Genomic DNA, 18,993 nt, shown 5'->3' with positions numbered 1-18,993 from the left:
CTGATGCGAGGAACCACTGCAATGCAGAAATAATAAGCTCTTACCAGTGCAGATCAGCTGAGGCAGAATTCAGCCCTTGTTCCCAAGCACCAAGACCAGCAGCCCTTTCCACCATCATTCTGACACCCATTTTTCCAAAAGAACCAGATGGCATTTCATTTCTCTAGAGATCTCTTTCCAAGCTTTTTTTCTCCCACCAGAAACATTCTCTGACCACCTCACTGAACAATGGGTTTTGTCTGCCTCCTCTCAGCTTCCCAGTATCTCTGATAGTTCCTTTTCTGACTGGGGGCACCTGGAGAGCAAGGACTGTGTCTCAGTGTACGGGTCTGGGGTTGAGAAGATACACCATGATGTTCACAAGAACATCACTGATGGTGGCACTGCTTGGATTCCATCCACAAGAAAGGTACCATGAGCTCATTATCTGGAGTTTTAGTCTGGGTTCTCCTGAGAAACAGAACCAAGAGAGACAGACAAATAGATAAGGGACTTATTTTTAAGAATTGACTAATGTGATTTGTGGAGGCTTTCAAGTCCCACTCTATGGTGCAAGTTAGCAGGCTGAAAACCCAGAGAAGAGCTGATATTTCAGCTTGAGTCCAAAGTCCATGTAGGGTCAGAATCCCCTTTTTCTTGGGGATTTCAAGGTTTTTTTCTCTTAAGGTTTTTGACGGATTGGATGAGGCCTACCCACCTTATGGAGACTTATCCGCTTTTCTCAAAGTCTACTGATCTAAATGTTGCTGCTACTGCTAAGTCGCTTCAGTCGTGTCTGACTCTGTGTGACCCCATAGACAGCAGCCCATCAGGCTCCCCCATCCCTGGGATTCTCCAGGCAAGAACATTGGAGTGGGTTGCCATTTCCTTCTCCAATGCATGAAAGTGAAAAGTGAAAGTGAAGTCACTCAGTCGTGTCCAACTCCTTCTCCCACCTTATGGAGACTTATCCGCTTTTCTCAAAGTCTACTGATCTAAATGTTAATTACATCTAAAACTACCTTTACAGCAGATGTTGGGCCAAACATCGATATGCCATGGCCTAGCCAAGTTGATAGTTAAAATTAAACATCAGACAGGGAATTCCCTGGTGGTCCAGTAGTTAGGATTCAATGGTTTCACTGCTGTGGCCTGGGTTCAGTCCCTGGTCCGGGAACTAAGGTTCTACAAGCCATGTGTTAAGTCGCTTCAGTCCTGTCTGACTCTGTGTGACCCCATAGATGGCAGCCCACCAGGCTCCCCCATCCCTGGGATTCTCCAGGCAAGAACACTGGAGTGGGTTGCCATTTCCTTCTCCAATGCATGAAAGTGAAAAGTGAAAGGGAAGTCGCTCAGTTGTGTCCGACCCTGAGTGACCCCATGGACTGCAGCCTTCCAGGCTCCTCCATCCATGGGATTTTCCAGGCAGGAGTACTGGAGTGGTGTAGTGTGGCCAAAAAAAAAAACCCAAAAAAACCCCACTAGTGCCACTGTGGAAGCAATGCACTTTGTGAAACTACAGAGACAAGAGCCAGGGGCAACCGCTGTTAAGCTGAGTTAGACACATATGCATCTGCTCAGGGACACACTCATGCACAAACACACCCATACACGCATGGGTGACAGAGTGTGGCAGTGACTATCCAAGAGTGTCTGTGAGAGAAAATCGTCACATTGGGGTTTTCCTTTGCACCGTCTCCTAAATATACATTTCTATTTGTAACATAAAAGCAGGTCAAAAGCCACTCTGCGTTTACCAAAAGCCCAGAGAACACCACTGAGAACAGTAGGCAAGTCTAACAATGGAAAACCCACAGAATTTTGCTGGTTTCTGCTTTGATGTTCCTAATCAGCTGAGGACTAGCTAAGAAGATAACCCTTCATTTAAGAGGAATTAATTTTTCAATATCTACAGCTATTTCATGTCATGTTGCCACCCTTAACCAGTATGACTCATTCCTTTTCCCTGTGGTGTTTATCTCATGAAAAAACACTTCTCTGTGATTGATGGCTCTCTGAAGAGTTCAAATTCAGGGTTTTGACGTTTAGTGAACCATGATTTCCTTTTTGCTTTGGCTCTCTCTCTCTTTTTTTTAACCATCCTCCATATTTCTCTTTATTCTTAAAAACAATGGGAATAAAAATAAAAGTGATCAAAGAGCTCCATCATTGAATTCTCTAAGTCTTAAACTGGACTTATCTCACTGATGTATACATTCCTGCAGGCAAATAATAGAGGAGCATACATTTTCGCAAGCTTTACATTCAAGAAACTTTTGATCCTTTTAAACTGATAATGACAGTGAGTGCATTTCAATAAGAAATTTTAAAAGTTTTTGTTTTGTTAGTCTCTGTCTGTGATGTGTTTGTATAAGAAAATTTCATAAATGTGTTATTATGAAAGACAATTAATGCAATAGGATAAACAAGCTCCAAACAAGTCCCAGGTGATTCCAATTGGGAGCCAGCCCAGCTTTGGGGGAAGGGTCAGGAGCATGCAGGGTGCCCGAGGACTTTATCAGGAGCAGGAGCCTCTGGAAGAACCCGAGTTACTGACTGACAAGGAGGGAGAAGCAGCAGTTGCTGTGATTGGCTGGAAAGATGTCACTGGCAATTCTAGCACAGGCATGCAGAATGCTTGTATGAACAAGTGCCTTTGTCTGACCGAGCTGTCTTCAAAGTTTCAACAGATCTCTGACCTGGGTTGAGGGTGGGGATAAACTTCACTCTGTAGGGAAAGTGGTGTAGGTCAGTGGTGCAGGAAGTGAGACTGGGGAACTACAGGGTGGTGGGCGGAGCATGGAAAAGGTGCCACAGGGTGCTGATGACACACAGTGGATGCTGGATGACAAGGTGCAGATTCTCGGCTTCCAGCTGGTGACTGACTGCAAGGGGCGTCTTCAGAATGGGCAGGCCAGCCAAAGAAATAGCTTTACACAGCAAACCGGCTTAAGGAGCAGGTACTAATTTGGACAAGTCATTTTCCACTCAAGTCTGCATGTCTGTGAAATCAAGCCTGGATCTTCTCTTTGAAATATTATGAAAACAGATTAGATAAGTCCTAAAAGAAGTAGCAGCTTTTTAGGCTGGTGTTTTAAGTTTTGAAGTGTTACAGGGTTTAGTAACTTTTGGCTGGCTGGGAGGGGACAAACTGAACCTTTCAACAGTAATCATTAGAGCCTGTGCACACTTGTAAGCTTGACACTGCTGGTATGTTGGCCAGGGGTTTTTGGAATATGAACGTTCGAACTTGATTGCTCTTGGGGAATTTCTATATACATTTTTAAAAATCATAAGAATTTTTATGTCTTTGGGTCACAGAGTCGGACACGACTGAAGCGACTTAGCAGCAGCAGCAGCTACAAATAGGCTGTCCTAAGACTCCAGTTCTTCTGCTGTCGGTGCAGGTTTTGGAGACCCTGGTTGCCTGGGCAAAGGATGAAAAACACCAGTCGATGGGACAAGGAGCCGCGGGCAGGTGACGGCAGCCCGGAGCCCACAGCCAGGCGCCCACAGCCGGGCTGAGACCGCCCTTGTCAGTCACACAGGGAGTGCTGCCGGAAGCAGCAGAGACGCTTCTATTCTGGGAACCATCTACGCCACCTTTGAACTTTGTCTATCAGTAAGGAGTGTGTGGGCATTGTTGAGTGGCTTGGTCTTAAAATAAACTGTGCTGTCTCCAAGGTCAGATTCCAGATGCCGGACGATGTGAGTGGCGGTGGGGGTGGCGGGGGGGACCCTCTCAGGGAAGTGATGCTCTGTCTTGGTGGTGAATGAGCCATGAGCCCAGAAATGGAGTCTCCTGGCTGTGCAGAAACTCAGAGGTCTCTGATCAGTTCCAGAACGTTTCCTTACTGTATGTGCACGCCCACAGAACATTAACATGAAGGCATCTTTTCTTTCTTTTTTTTTTTTTTTTTTAAAGTTGTTTTCCTTTCTGTAAACTCAAGGGTGCTTCTCTGACAAGCTTTATTTATAGGGATGCTCATTTTTTTTTGTTTAATTCTCTTTTCCCTTTGAACGCTTTTGGGTGCTTGTGCTTCAGAACTTTTCTGGAAGAGGTGACCCCTCCCTGACCAGACTCTCCACCTCAGGGATGATACACAGAGGCGGAGATCAGGCTGGCTCTGAAGCAATTACCTCCAGAGCATTAAAACCTTCCTAATAATTACTTGGAATGAATTGAGACTTACATGCATTAAAAAACGGAGAAGGCAATGGCACCCCACTCCAGAACTCTTGCCTGGAAAATCCCATGGGCGGAGGAGCCTGATAGGCTGCCGTCCATGGGGTCTCGAAGAGTCGGACAGGACTGAGCAACTTCACTTTCACTTTTCACTTTCATGCATTGGAGAAGGAAATGGCAACCCACTCCAGTGTTCTTGCCTGGAGAATCCCAGGGACGGGGGAGCCTGGTGGGCTGCCGTCTATGGGGTTGCACAGAGTCGAACACGACTGAAGTGACTTAGCAACTTAGCAGCATGTATTAAAAAAAAAGTGAGAAATCAACCAACACCCCTCTCCCATCACAAAGGGGAACTCCCATCACAAAGGGGAACTGGAAAATATCAAAGTGGTAGATAGAAAAATTTATTCAGTCAAATAGAAGGAAAAATTTTGATACAGAAGAAATGCAGCAGATAATACCTTGGCTGTCCCCTACTGTAAACACAAGCACACACACACACACACCTACCTTATGGCAACATCCCCACCCTCCCTCTTGGCTGACCTTCACCTTATGGCCAGGTCCCCAGTATGGGGTTGGTGGCCGCATACCTAGCATGATTTCAGGGTGGAAAGAAACCACTCACTCCGTAACACCTGCCCCTTCACTCACCTCTGCTGACCGATGTCTCAGATGCCCATTTTATTAGGAAAGCAATACAGTTTTAGCTTTGATTAAAAAACCCCAAGTCTCTGAGCCTAATGGGGTCATTATGAGTCACTGAACCCGTAACAGCATCTATCCACTCCTGAGAACGTATGGAAAAGAGGTAAGAGGGAAAATTCAGACAGCAGGAGAGTTTAGGAGCTTGGAATGTACCGGGCCTTCTTCTCAATCTGTGATAATTCAGGGAATTTTTGTTATAAACAAACTGTAGCATCTGCAAGCCCTACAACACAGCTAATATCTTAGGGATGTGTCTTGTGATTAAGCAAGAGACAGGTACAAGGATATTCATAGCAGCAATTTTTATTTATTTATTAAAGATTTTTTGATGTGGACCAGCTTTTGAAAGTCTTTATTGAATTTGGTTCAGTGTTGCTTCTATTTTATATTTTCGTTTTTCTGACCATGAGGCATGTGGGATCTTAGCTGCCTGACCAGGGATCAAACCCACACTCCCAAGCATTGGAAGGTGAAATCTTAACCATTGGACTGCCAGGGAAGTCCCACAGCAATTTTTAAATGTAAGAGTCAGAAACCAGCTTGATGTCCCTCAACAGGAGTAAATAATGGTATAGTCACAAAATGGCAAAAATGAATGTTTGACATGTACTTCTAATAAAAATGAGTAAATCTCACCAACTGCTCACATCCAAACTCCACATGACGGGCCCTAGGGTGTAACAAATTTGACCGAGCGTGGAGTAGGACAGCTGGTCCATTGCCCAAGTCCTGCTGGGGTTCCCTGGAGACAGCGCTTCTTTGAAGGGTTCTCTCTGTTTCATTGCCCACTCTCAAGACCCACTCCCATGAAAGTCTATTCTGGGGTTCAAAATAGCTCATGGAACCTCCCAAGTTACTCTCAGGGACATGACTGTTTCTGTAGTGCTCATGCTTCAGCCTCAGAAAAGGTAAAAGATAGATGAATAAATCACAGTCACTTTCGTTCTATCCAGAACTGTGGACACTGTGGCATTTTCTCTCTAAAAACACTTTTTCAGTGCTCTGTGTGTGTGCCTATGTGTGCATGTATGTGTGTATTTTTTTTTTTTGCAAAAATGGTGTATATTGAGTACTCTTTTGCAAACTGTTTCTCCATTGAATAATATTTGGCTACATGTTTCTGTGTGATTCCGTATTCTTCAGTACTTTTAAAAAATTGTCATGAAATATACATAAAATTCAATATTTTACTCATTTTTATAGCTTATTTTTAAAACTAATTTATTTTTTAAAATTAATTTTTAATCGGAGGATAATTGCTTTACAATATTATGTTGGTTTCTGCCATATATCAACATGCATCAGCCTTAGGTGTACATATGTCCCCTCCCTCTTAACTTCCTTCCCACCTCCCTACCCTCCAAGTTGTCACAGAGCACCAGATTTGAGCTCCCTGCACCATAGAGCATATTTCCACTGGCTATCTAGTTTTACATATGGTAATGTATATGTTTCAACGCTGGTCACTCAATTCGTCCCACTCTCTCCTTCCTTACTGTGTCCTCAAGTCTGTTCTCTCTGTCTGCATCTCCACTGCTGCTCTGCAGGTAGGTTCATCAGTACCGTCCTTCTAGATTCCACATATATGTGTAAATATATGATATTTGTCTTTCTCTTTCTGACTTACTTCACTCTGTATAATAGGCTCTAGGTTCATCCACCTCATTAGAACTGACTCACATGCATTCCTTTTTATGGATGAGCAATATTTCATTGTATATATGTACCATAGCTTCTTTATCCATTCATCTGCCAGTGGACATTTAGAATTTAGATTGCTTCCACATCCTGGCTATTGTACCCCAATGAACTTTGGGGGTACATGTATCTTTTTCAGTTATGGTTTTCTCAGGGTATATGACCAGTAGTGGGATTGCTGGGTCATATGGTAGTTTTGATCCTAGTTTTTTTTTAAGGAATCTCCATACTGTTCTCCGTAGTGGCTGTATCAATTTGCATTCCCACCAACAGTGCAAGAGAATTCCCTTTTCTCCACACCGTCTCCAGCATTTATAGTTTGTAGATTTTTTGATGATGGCCATTCTAACTGGTGGGAGGTGATACCTCATTGTAGTTTTGATTTGCATTTCTCTAATAATGAGCAATGTTGAGCATTTTTCATGTGTTTATTAGCCATCTGTATGTATTCTTTGGAGAAATATCTGTTTAGGTACTCTGCCCACTTTTTGATTCCAGTGTTTGTTTTTCTGTATTGAGCTGAATGAGCTGCTTGTATATTTGGGAGATTAATACTTTGTCAGTTGTTCCATTTTCTATTATTTACTCCCATGCTGAGGGTTGTCTTTTCACCTTGTTTTTAGTTTCCTCACTGTGCAAAATCATTTAAATTTAATTAGATCCTATTTGTTCATTTTAGTCATTTAAAAAAATACCTTTCTGTGACTTTAGGACTTTCCTGATAGATATCTCAATTGGTAAAGAATCTGCCTGCAATGCAAAGACCCCAGTTTGATTCCTGGGTCTGGAAGATACTCTGGAGAAGGGATAGGCTACCACTCCAGTATTCTTGGGCTTCCCTGTGGCTCAGCTGGTAAAGAATCCACCCATAATGTAGGAGACCTGGGTTCAATCCCTGGATTGGGAAGATCCCCTGGAGAAGGGAAAGGCTACCCACTCCAGTATTCTGGCCTGGAGAATTCCATGGACTGTATAGTCCATGGGGTCCGAAGAGTTGGACACGACTGAGTGACTTTCACTTTTGTGACTTTAAGTGCATTCACAGTGTTGTGTAGCCATCACCACCATCCATCTCGAGTTTTTCATCTTCGCAAACTGAAACTCCATCCCTGTTAAACACTGCTTCCCTGTGTTTCCTCCCCCATTACCACCCCAGCCCCTGGCAACCTGAATCCTGCTTTCTGTCTCTATGAATTTGACTCCTCTAGGGATGTCCTATAGGTGGAATCATATAGTATTTGTCCTTTTGTGACTATTTTTTTCACTTAACATAATGTCCTCAGGTTTATCCATGTTGTAGCACGTGCAAAATTTCCTTCCTTTTAAAGACTGAATAATATTGCATTGTACTCTTAAATGACTACATAGTATTTCTTTTGCAAATATATCATAGCTTATTTAAATAATTCTTTGTTCTCAAATGTTTATTTCCACTTTTTAAAATTATTATAAGCAACACAACAGTGGATATCTTCCTAGCTAAAGATTTGCACATATACCTGACTGTTTCCTTAGGATAAAATCCTAAATGGAAATGAAATTGCTGAGTAAAATGATGGAGGACACATTATAAGTAGCTACACGAGGTACTAGCCTTTCACTTTGGTGAATGAAAGGGGCTCCCTGGCTCGTCTCTGTTGCCTGAAATTCTGTCTCTAAAAACTTATCCTATTCAAACAGCTCTCTGGTGATAGTTATAGGCCTTCTTAAGGAAAATGAAGCTAATGGTTACCACTTTGAGCTGACTTAGGAGGCCTATTCTGTTTCTTCTGCAAGAGGAAGGCCTTCGGATGGGAAAAGAAGGGGACCAACATTTTTAAAATATATCAGATGGATCAGGCTTTTTGCTTGTTATTGCCTCAATAGTCTCTCATCCTCCATTTGATGGCCCAACTTCTTGTTTTAAAACAATTTATTTTTTTAATTTGAGATAATTTATATTTACAAAGAGTCAAAAAATAGTACAGAGAACTCTCATCTTCACCATTTCTCTGATGCCAAAATCTTATGTAACCATGGTACATTAGTCAAAACTAAGAATTTAGCATTGGGAATACACTGTTTGGGCTTCCCTGGTGGTTCAGATGGTAAAGAATCTGCTTGCAATCTTGGAGACGTGGGTTCGATCCCTGAGTAGGGAAGATTCCCCTGGAGAAGGGAATGGCTACCCACTCCAGTATCCTTGCCTGGGACATCCCATGGACAGAGGAGCCTGGGGGCTCTAGTCCATGGGGTCACAAAGAGTTGGACACTATTGAGTGACTAACATTTGTACTTTCATTATGCTGTTTACTGAAGTTCAGACCATTCAGATGTCATCTATGTCCCCACTAATGTCCTGTTTCTACCCTGGAATTCAATCCAGGATTCCATGTTGTGATTGGATGTACAAATCCTCCTGGGGCCAGGGACAGGTACCATGTTTCTTTGTTTTCATGACTTTGATGGTTTTGAAGAGCGTGGCTCAGGTATTTGTCAGAATGTCCCTTAGTGTGAGTCTGATGCTTTCTCGTGATTATTCTGGGAAGAATATCACAGAGGTGAGTGTTTACTCATACACTTGTATCAGGAGGAACATGCCCGAAGCACCTCCCTGGTGCTAGCTGATGACTCATCAGATAAAGAATCTGCCTGCAATGCAGGAAACTCGGGTTCAATCCCTGGGTTGGGAAGATGCCCTGGAGGAGGAAAATGGCAACCCACTTCAGTATTCTTGCCTGCAAAAATCCCATGGACAGAAGAGTCTGGCAGGCTACAGTCCAAAAGATAGCAAAGAGTCAGACATGATTGGGTGAGTAAGCACACAGGCACAAGCATTGGTTGAGGTGGGGTCTCTGTGAAGGCTCTGCTTCTCTCTTTCAGTACGTTGGAGACCAGACACTCAGTCCAGCTCACACTCAAGGGGAGGGGAAGTAAGATCCTTCTCCTGGAGGTGGATCAAAGAATCTGTGGACCATGATAAAACCACCACAGTAATTAATAAATGTTTTGCAGTAGGTACTGTGAAGTGATGCCAATATCCACTAATTTTAGCATCATCTGTGGGCCTTGCCTGCAGCAATGATTACCTAGGTGTTTTCATGGGGATTTTCTCTTTTCCTCAGTCCTTCTACACTTACTGTTTGGAATCTGTGAAGGCAGTTTTGTCCCACTTCTCCATTTATTTATTTTTCAATCATTTGTTTATATCAGCATGTACTCATAGATATTTATTTTCTTCTCTGAGTTACAATCTAATATTCCCCTTATTTATTTTGTTGCTCAACTTGTTCCAGCTTGGCCACTGGGAATTTTTCCAGGTTGGCTCCTGTACTCAGTTGAAATGTCCTAAATGTTATCCTTTTGTTCTTTTCTTGAGTACTTAATTTCTGGAACAACAAAATGTTCTGAGCTCAACTGGTATTTTCTTTGCCCCTGTCCTAGAATCAGCCATTTCTCCAGGGGGTTGTGGTTCCATTTGTTGGAATTGGTATTTAGACACTACGATCTGTGACCTGGATCTGCTTGTTGCTCCTGGAATATTAGTGCTCCAGAACCTTGAGGCTAGTTAGTGACTCTAATCTTTTTTGCTTAGAGATTAGCGCAGGCTAAGCTTTAATGCACACTGGCACACTGATCGACATTTATTTTGGTATCTATCTGTCCTTATCTATATGAAAACAAAAATGAATTCTTACCAATGTCTTCAGCTTTATTCCATCATCAGCCTATTGATTTTTTAGTTAGCTTTAGAGCAGGACATTTTAAAAATATATTTTTTTAATTTCAAAACTTTCTTTTAAATTTTATTTTTTAAATTGAAGCATAGTTGCTGTATAAGTTACAAGTGTATAGTATAGTGATTTCACAGTTTTGAATTATACTCCATTTATAGTTATTATAAAATATCAGCTGTATTCCCTGTGCTGTACAATATATCCTTGTATCATGTTTTATACCTAAGAGTTTGTACCTTTTAATCCCCTACCTTTATACTGCTGCTCCGCCCTCCCCACTGGTAACTACTAGTTTGTTCTCTATTCTTGTAAGTATGCTTCTTTTTTGTTTTATTCACTAGTTGTATTTTTTAGATTCCACATGTAGGTGATATCATACAGTATTTGTCTTTCTGTTTGAATTATTTCATTTAGTTTAAGGCCCTCTAAGTCCATCCATATTGCTGCAAATGGCAAAATTTCATTCTTTACAACTAAGTAATATTCTAATGTGTGTGTATGTCTACATATATAGGAGCCTGGCAGGCTACAGTCTGTGGGGTCACAAAGAATCAGACATGACTAAGCATGCACACACGTGTTCACATGCACACACATGTTCACATGCATGCACACACATGCACACACATCACATCTTCTTTATCCATTCATCAGTTGATGGACACCTAGTTTGCTTCCACATCTTGACTACTGTAAGTAGTGCAACTATGAGCATTGGGGTGTTTGTATCTTTTTGAATTGGTGTCTGTCTTTTTTTTTTTTTTTCAGATATATACCCCTGAGTGGAATTGCTGGATCATATGGTAGTTCTATTTTTAGCTTTTTTGGTTCATATGAATGATGTTTCTCATAAACCCTTTTGTTCCAGACTTGGTTTTCTGAAGAAAAGGCTAACTCATCACAAAACCTTATGCATGTGTTGAATGTGTTGATAAGCAGGGATTCTGAGTTCAGATCTCTATCTCAGGTCAACAAAACACAGTTACGTCTTCATTTTCCTTGAAATCTGCCTCAGAGTCTTTATGCTTCTGGCTGGTAGAGAATTGAACCCCAGGCAGTCTTGGAATTTCCTTTGCTCCCAGATGGCACCTGCCCTGGGAGGTTCGTGTGATGGGAGGGGCTGCTAAGGTGAACTCCATCATGGCAGCTGCCAGCACCCAACCCTCACTAGGTTGGGCATGGGCTGGACAACTCGGGAGCTCTCTGTGCCCATATGTCAAGCAGGAAATAGGAACTTTAGCTCAGCTGAGAGTGCCTGGAGGCTGTCCCTCTTTGGCCTCCCTCCTCCTCTGGCTCCCTTATTTCTACTCCCAGCTCTCTATCATATCTACCTGGTTGACGACAGAGGCTCTTATAATAGTCTTTTTCATAAACCCAGGCCTTAGGAAAACAAAGGCCAGTGAAGGAAGAGTCTTTCTGGAAACCTCTGCTTTGGGCTTACATAAACTGCCCCCAGGAAAGAGCCTGGCTGCCTTCATAGGTTAGGACAGTGAGAAATACAGGTAGGGAAGAAAATGACAAATGATGTTGAACCTCTGGACTTCTGTAAGATCTCTGTTGCAGATTTTGCTAGTGTATCTAGATTTGTCTGGATTCATCCTTTGGCGGTTTCTCTTATATCACCAAACACTGACAGTGAATATCCACGTGTTTGCATTTTTTTCCCTGCAAGGCCGACCTTCCACATGTTTAAGTGACCTGTAGATTTGGTATGGATAATAGAGAAAGTTTCATTTTCATAATTATTGTTTTAATACTCATGTTCTGGCCTCCTATACATCTGAATTTTGTGGAAATGTTTTTAAGTTTATGTTCTTATGTTGATATTTAGCATTACCTTAGCATATCATCTTCATAAGTAAACTGCTGTTGCTTCACTAGTTTAAAATGCAGCTGAACTGCATGCATTTTTTTGAGGAGAAATTCAATGTTAATTTCTGCCAGAAGAATTAATCTAGCTGAGTTAGTACAAGGGAAGGGAAAAATAATTAGAAACAAAGAAATAACTCTTACACAAACTGCATCTGTTGGAATGCTTTCAGCTGCAAATAACAGAGGACCCAAATCACATGCCTGAAACAGTATGGGTGGGGTTCAGGTAGGGACTGATCTAGAAGCTCTGTGATGACACCAAAAAATCTGAACATAGGATGTGGGATTTCTTTTAAATCTTATTCTTGATAATATTTTATAAAGCTATGGGGATAAGTTATTAACAACAATAACAACAACAAAACAACCAGATTGATGGTCTTCATCTTGTTTTTGTGTAGCTCTTTATGTAGCTGAGAAGGACTCTATGGGACCTACCTAGAACAGACCCACCCACCAAATCTTCTGCCAGCCTCTTGTCTGTAGAAAAACATTAGCCTCTTAGGCCTTCCCCTAGTTCCAAGGAGTAAATTTAATCAGAGAGGTGAGAAAATAAAGAAAGAAAGGAAAACAGTCAAGTAAAATAAAATAATAGCTTAGCCATTAAAAAAAGTTAAAGACCTTTAGTTCATCCTCAAAGGCTAAGATATTATTCTGAGACATATTCTTTGAACTGTTTTGCAGATACTGAAACCCCAACCAGAGGAGAAAAGTTAACCATATGTTTCCCACAATCTCATATACCCCAGACTGGTTGGAACCAGAAGGTTGATAATGTTGATTCCTAATTACCTCACCACAAACTGATCAAAAGAATGTTCACAAAATGACCACACACCCCACAGCTCTCCTCCCTAACCCTATACTTAAAAACCTTCTCGTGAAAGCCTTCAAGGAGTCTGGGTCTTTTAAGCAATAGCTACCTGGACTCCTTGCTTGGTGTCCTGCAATAAGTATTGCACTTTGCTTTACCACTGCTGCTGCTGTTGCTGCTAAGTCGCTTCAGTTGTGTCCAACTCTGTGCAACCCCATAGATGGCAGCCCACCAGGCTCCCCCGTCCCTGGGATTCTCCAGGCAAGAACACTGGAGTGGGTTGCCATTTCCTTCTCCAGTGCATGAAAGTGAAAAGTGAAAGTGAAGTTGCTCAGTCGTGTCCTGTTTTACCACACCCTGGTGTTAATAGATTGGCCTTTCTGTGTGCAGCCCAGCAGGTCCCAGTGTGATTTAGTAACATTTAGACAATAAACTCCATGATAAACAAAATTCTCCCACCAGTCAGGGACACTCCTGCCAGCAACTTGGATCACTACTGTACCAGTGTTCCAACAACCTTTACATACCTCGCTTTGCACCCAAGCCATATAGTCATCTTGTGATTGAAGGCTTCCACTTCCAGCTTTCTGAGCATAACCACAGCCCTCTCCTTTCTCCATCTGTGAATGGTGCTCTGACTTTCTGGAGTTTTTGAGTCCTTTGACTCCCTGCCCATGGTTTTACTGTCTTCCCTCACAACCCAGCTCTTCTTGTACATTATTTTACCTCTTTTCTATCTCCAATTCTTTGCCTTCTTGTCCATCTGCTGCAGCTGTCCTGCCAGTGTCCCACTTTGAATCCTGCCAGGCACCTGCCTTCTCACTCCCCAAGCCTTCATTCTACAGATGGATATTATCACAACTTTACAGCCTCTCACTGCAGCCCGTCTTTCAGAGTTGATGGCTGTATGTTCCATCCCCTGTCTCGGTCCTCACTCATGCTGTTTGAGCATCACCTCTCCTCACACCAGATGTCCCACCTGTGCCCCTCTCAGGAGGGGGAGACACCGCACTGCCTCTGCACTACCTGCATTGGCACATCCTTGTCCCCTTTCTCTGGATCCCTTCCTCAAGGAATGCTGCACCCACCTTTGACTTTACATCCCCCTTTTTCCTCCAGGCTCAAAGCCTGTTTCCATTTGATGTTTCAAATCAGTCATCCTTCATCTCATCTTCTCTCCTGACTCCTTGCTCCTGGATGTGTCATCTCATGAATAATTAGATGAATGAGAAGTCCTCCCTGACCCTGTGCTCACACCTCTGCCAAGATGTCCCCATTCCCTCCTGCCCTCCTCCTTCCATTTTGGTTTTGCTGGTACATAAAGAAGAAAAAAGTGAAAAGGGTCTATTACTGCCTGCAGCCTCCTCCAAAAGGGTGTGTGTGTGCTCAGTCGCTTCAGTCATGTACAACTCCTTGTGACCCCACAAACTGTAGCCTGCCAGGCTCCTCTGTCCATGGGATTCTTCAGGCAAGAATACTGGAGTGGGTAGCCATGCCCTCCTCCAGGGGATCTTCCAGATCCAGGGATTGAACCCACATCTCCTGCGTCTCCTGCATTGCAGATGAATTCTTTACCACTGAGCCATTGGGGAAGTCTAAAGGGATACCCCCAGGCATTAAAAGCAGGAGAAGATTCATGACCCATCGCTTGCAGGACCAGTTAAGAAGAGATGTCTGACCCTTGAACCATTGAAGGAGACTTACTGTTATGGTAGGATTCTGGTTATATAACTCTCTGATTTAGAAAGGTGTTCCCCTTCAGCCAGCCATGTATTTAGGGCTGACATTCTTTTCCAATTTTTCTGTTGTTTGGAGAATTTTAAGGATGGTGTCCTGCAGGTTGCCAGCCTTTCTGATGTCATTATTTTCCAGGGAAAACTCTACAGTAGTAAGTATTTGAAGCTCACTGAATGCCTCGATCTGAAATAATATGTGTACAAAAGTAGGCGATAATAGCATATTCAGTTTTATTTGACTCACATTGGGATTATATTAACAGTAAGCATTTTCAACATTCATAACTAAATCTTATTAATAACTGTAAAAACAATAAATAAGTTTCTCCTTACTTCATATCCCTCTTCGCTTCACCCTTATGCCCACCCCCCAAAGAAGAATTTGGAACTTTTAGTTCTAGGTCATCATTCAGTTTTAAAATATCATTTAATATCATTTAAATCATCCACAATGCCTGCCTGCCCACACTCAGCCACATCACCACCTTCACTGTCCACGTGACTCAGATCCATCACACTATCCTTGCATGCCTGTAGGCCCTTCCACGCTCTCACCATGCTTCTCATGTCAGCATCCTTTGGTTGGAGGATTTCCTCCAGGAGTTTCCTTAGGAGTCCACAAGGGTGAACACAAGGAATAAATGAGATAATGTTCCTCAAGCACTTAGTACTGTGAATGACAGGGCACACAGTAGGACCACTAAATATATATATATGCACACACATACATACACACACACCACATATATATGATGTGTGCATGTTGTATGTGTGCTATGTACTGGAAGATACTATGTACTGTGTATTTGTATGTACACACAACACATGTATATGAAATCTCTAGGGAGCTACCATGTGTTGTACACTACAAATTAGTGTTGTGTGACATAAAGTCTCTATGCTACTTGTTAAAACAGGTGACAGTTTTCCTTAAGCCATAAAGTATCAAAAACAGGGTTTTCAATGGCTGTTCTCTGTGATATGGTGGTATGATCATTTAAGTTACACTCATCTACTGTCTGATGGCTAACATGCTCTGAATCATCATGGTACTGATACTCCTGTAATGAACTTCCTATGCAAAGCCCCACCCAGCCTCACTTGAGGGTGGCTTTCTGCCCATGGACCTCCAAAGAAGGGCAGAAGCAACTAATGTGATTCTGTGCCTTGTCCGGCCGGAAGTTCGCTTTGTTTCCATCCTATGTGATGTCTGCTTCACCTGAAGGTCTAGACTCACATCACTTCTCCAGATGTAGGTTAATGACTTTTCCCTAGTATGAGTGGCTACAACACATGCACCTCCCAACTGGCATATGATGGTTCCTGAAAATGCGTCTGCATGATTCTTTCCTAATGGTTGGACAATTGAAAGAAGTTGAAGTGAATTTAACTTATATAGATGGAACCTGTTTTCCTAAAATAAGACACAGAAATTTAGTAAATCTAATCATGGGCAGTTCAATTCAGTTCAGTTCAGTTGCTCAGTCATGTCTGACTCTTTGTGATCCTGTGGCATGGGCAGTTATAACTTACCAATAACCTTAAGCAGGATGATTAAAAGAAAAACAAATCCTAGCTATTAAACATTCTTTAAATTTAACTGTTAAAGTCACATCTGCATTTAATCTCTCAAATTGAACACATACTGAATAGTTTTTCTTGGTCATAAGTTAGGGCTCATTTGCTCTGAGTAGAGGTGCTTCAGGCTCAGAAGTTAGACTGTGGTGTTTCTGGGTGGAGGCAAAGAGAGAGCCCTGAAGACAACCTACTTGAATGAGAGAAGATCTTGGCAAATGACATATACAATAAGATGTTAATATCAAACATATATAAAGAACTCACATAACTCAATATTAAAAAACCAAAAAATTCCATTTAAAATGGGCAGAGAAACTGAACAGACATTTTTCTAATGAAAACATAAATATAGCCAATAGAAAGATGAAAAGATAACATTACTAATCATGATGGAAATACAAATCAAAACCACAAAGAGATGTCATCTCACACCTGTCAGAATGACTATTATCAAAAAGACAACAATTAACAAGTGTAATGTGCACAAAAGTGAACCCTTTTGTGCTGCTGGTAGGAATGTAAATAGGTGCAGCCACTATGGAAAACAGTATGGAGGGAAAAATAGAATTATCATATGAGCCACCATTTCTACTTCTTGGAATTTATCTGAGGAACATGAAAACACTAATTCAAAAAGATATTTGCACCCCTACGTTCATGCAGCTTTATTTACAATAGCCATAATATAGAAGCAACCTAAGTGTCCATCAGTGATGAATGGATAAAGAAGATGTAGTACACATATATGTCATCCTGATTATTTAACTTATATGCAGAGTACATCATGTGAAATGCCAGGCTGGATGAAGCACAAGCTGGAATCAAGATTGCTGGGAGAAATATAAAAAACCTCAGATATGCAGATGACGCCACCCTTATGGCAGAAAGCAAAGAGCAACTGAAGAGCCTCTTGATGAAAATGAAAGAGGAGAGTGAAAAACCTGGCTTAAAACTCAACATTCGAAAAACTAAGGTCATGGCATCCAGTCCCATCACTTCATGGCAAATAGATGGGGAAACAGTAGAAACAGTGACAGACTTCATTTTCCTGGGCTCCAAAATCAGTGCAGATGGTGACTGCAGCCATGAAATTGAAAGACACCTGCTCCTTGGAAGAAAAGTTATGACCAACCTAGACAGCATATTAAAAAGCAGAGACATTACTTTGCCAACTGAGGTCTGTATAGTAAAAGCTATGGTTTTTCCATTAGTCATGTATGGATATGAGAGTTGGACTACAAAGAAAATTGAGCACCAAAGAACTGATGCTTTTGAACTGTGGTGTTGGAGAAGACACTTGAGAGTCCCTTGGACTGCAAGGAGATCCAACCAGTCCATCCTAAAGGAAATCAGTCCTGGATATTCATTGGAAGGACTGATGTTGAAGCTGAAACTCCAATACTTTGGCCACCTGATGTGAAGAACGGACTCATTTGAAAAGATCCTGATGCTGGGAAAGATTGAAGGCAGGAGGAGAAGGGGACGACAGGGGATGAGATAGTTGGATGGCATCACTGACTTGATGGACATGAGTTTGAGCAAGCTCCCAGAGTTGGTGATGGACAGGAGAGCCTGGCGTGCTGCAGGCCATGGAGTTGCAAAGAGTCGGATATGACTGAGTGACTGAACTGAACTGAATGCAAAATTTGATGAAATAAAAGCAAAAAATGATCATATTAATAAAGGCAGAAAAATCACATGACAAAATTCCAAAACCCTTTCATAATAAAACCACCCAACAAACAAAAGTAGAAAGGAACTTCAACCACATAAAGGACATTTATGAAAAACTCATAGATAACATCATCTTAATGATGAAAAGTTGAAAGTTTTCCTTCAAAGATAAGATCAATATGCAAAGGCAATTGTATTTCTATACACTGGTCATGAACATTTTGAAAACAGATTTAAAGGAAATAATTCATTTTTCAACAGTATCAAAAAGAAGATACCTGGGAATAAATTTAGCAAAATGCAAAACTTTTACATGGAAAAGTATAAAACATTGTTGAAATTAATTAAAGTAGAGCTAAATAAATGTAAAGACACTGTTTTCATGGTTTATGAGCTAATACTATTAAGATTGTAGTACCCCTCCAAATAATTTACACATTCAATGTGAATTAAAATCCCATTTGGTGTTTTAGCAGAAATTGACATGCTGATTCTGTAATTCATATTGAAATGCAAGAGACCCACAGTAGCCAAAAGAATCTTGAAAATAAAGAATAAAGTTGGAGGACTCATACATCTCAACTTCAAAACTTAATACAAAGCTGCAGTAATGTAAGTATAGAAGGTGAAGTTGCTCAGTTGTGTCTGACTCTTTGTGACCCCATGGACTGTAGCCTACCTTGCTCCTCTGTCCATGGGATTTTCCAGGCAAGAGTACTGGAGTGGGTTGCCATTTCCTTCTCCAGGGAATATAAGTATAAAATGAGTCATATAGGTCAATGGAATAGAATTGAGACTTAAGAAATAAATCTTGACATTTATGGTCAACTGATTTTTGACAAGCGTGCTAAGACAACATTTCAGTGGGGGAAAGAATAGCCTTTTCAACAAGTGGTGTTGGGACAACTGGATATCCATATGCTAGAAAAGGAAGTTGACCCCATATCTCACATTATACACAAAAGTAAATACAAAATGAATTATCAACCTAAAAGTGAAAGTGAAATTCATATGCAACTCTTTGAGACTCCA

The sequence above is a fragment of the Bos mutus genome, chromosome 8 (assembly GCF_027580195.1).
Source record: "Bos mutus isolate GX-2022 chromosome 8, NWIPB_WYAK_1.1, whole genome shotgun sequence".
Classification (NCBI taxonomy): Eukaryota; Metazoa; Chordata; class Mammalia; order Artiodactyla; family Bovidae; genus Bos; species Bos mutus.
The sequence above is the reverse complement of the archived record's forward strand: the minus strand, read 5'-3'. Positions refer to the sequence as shown.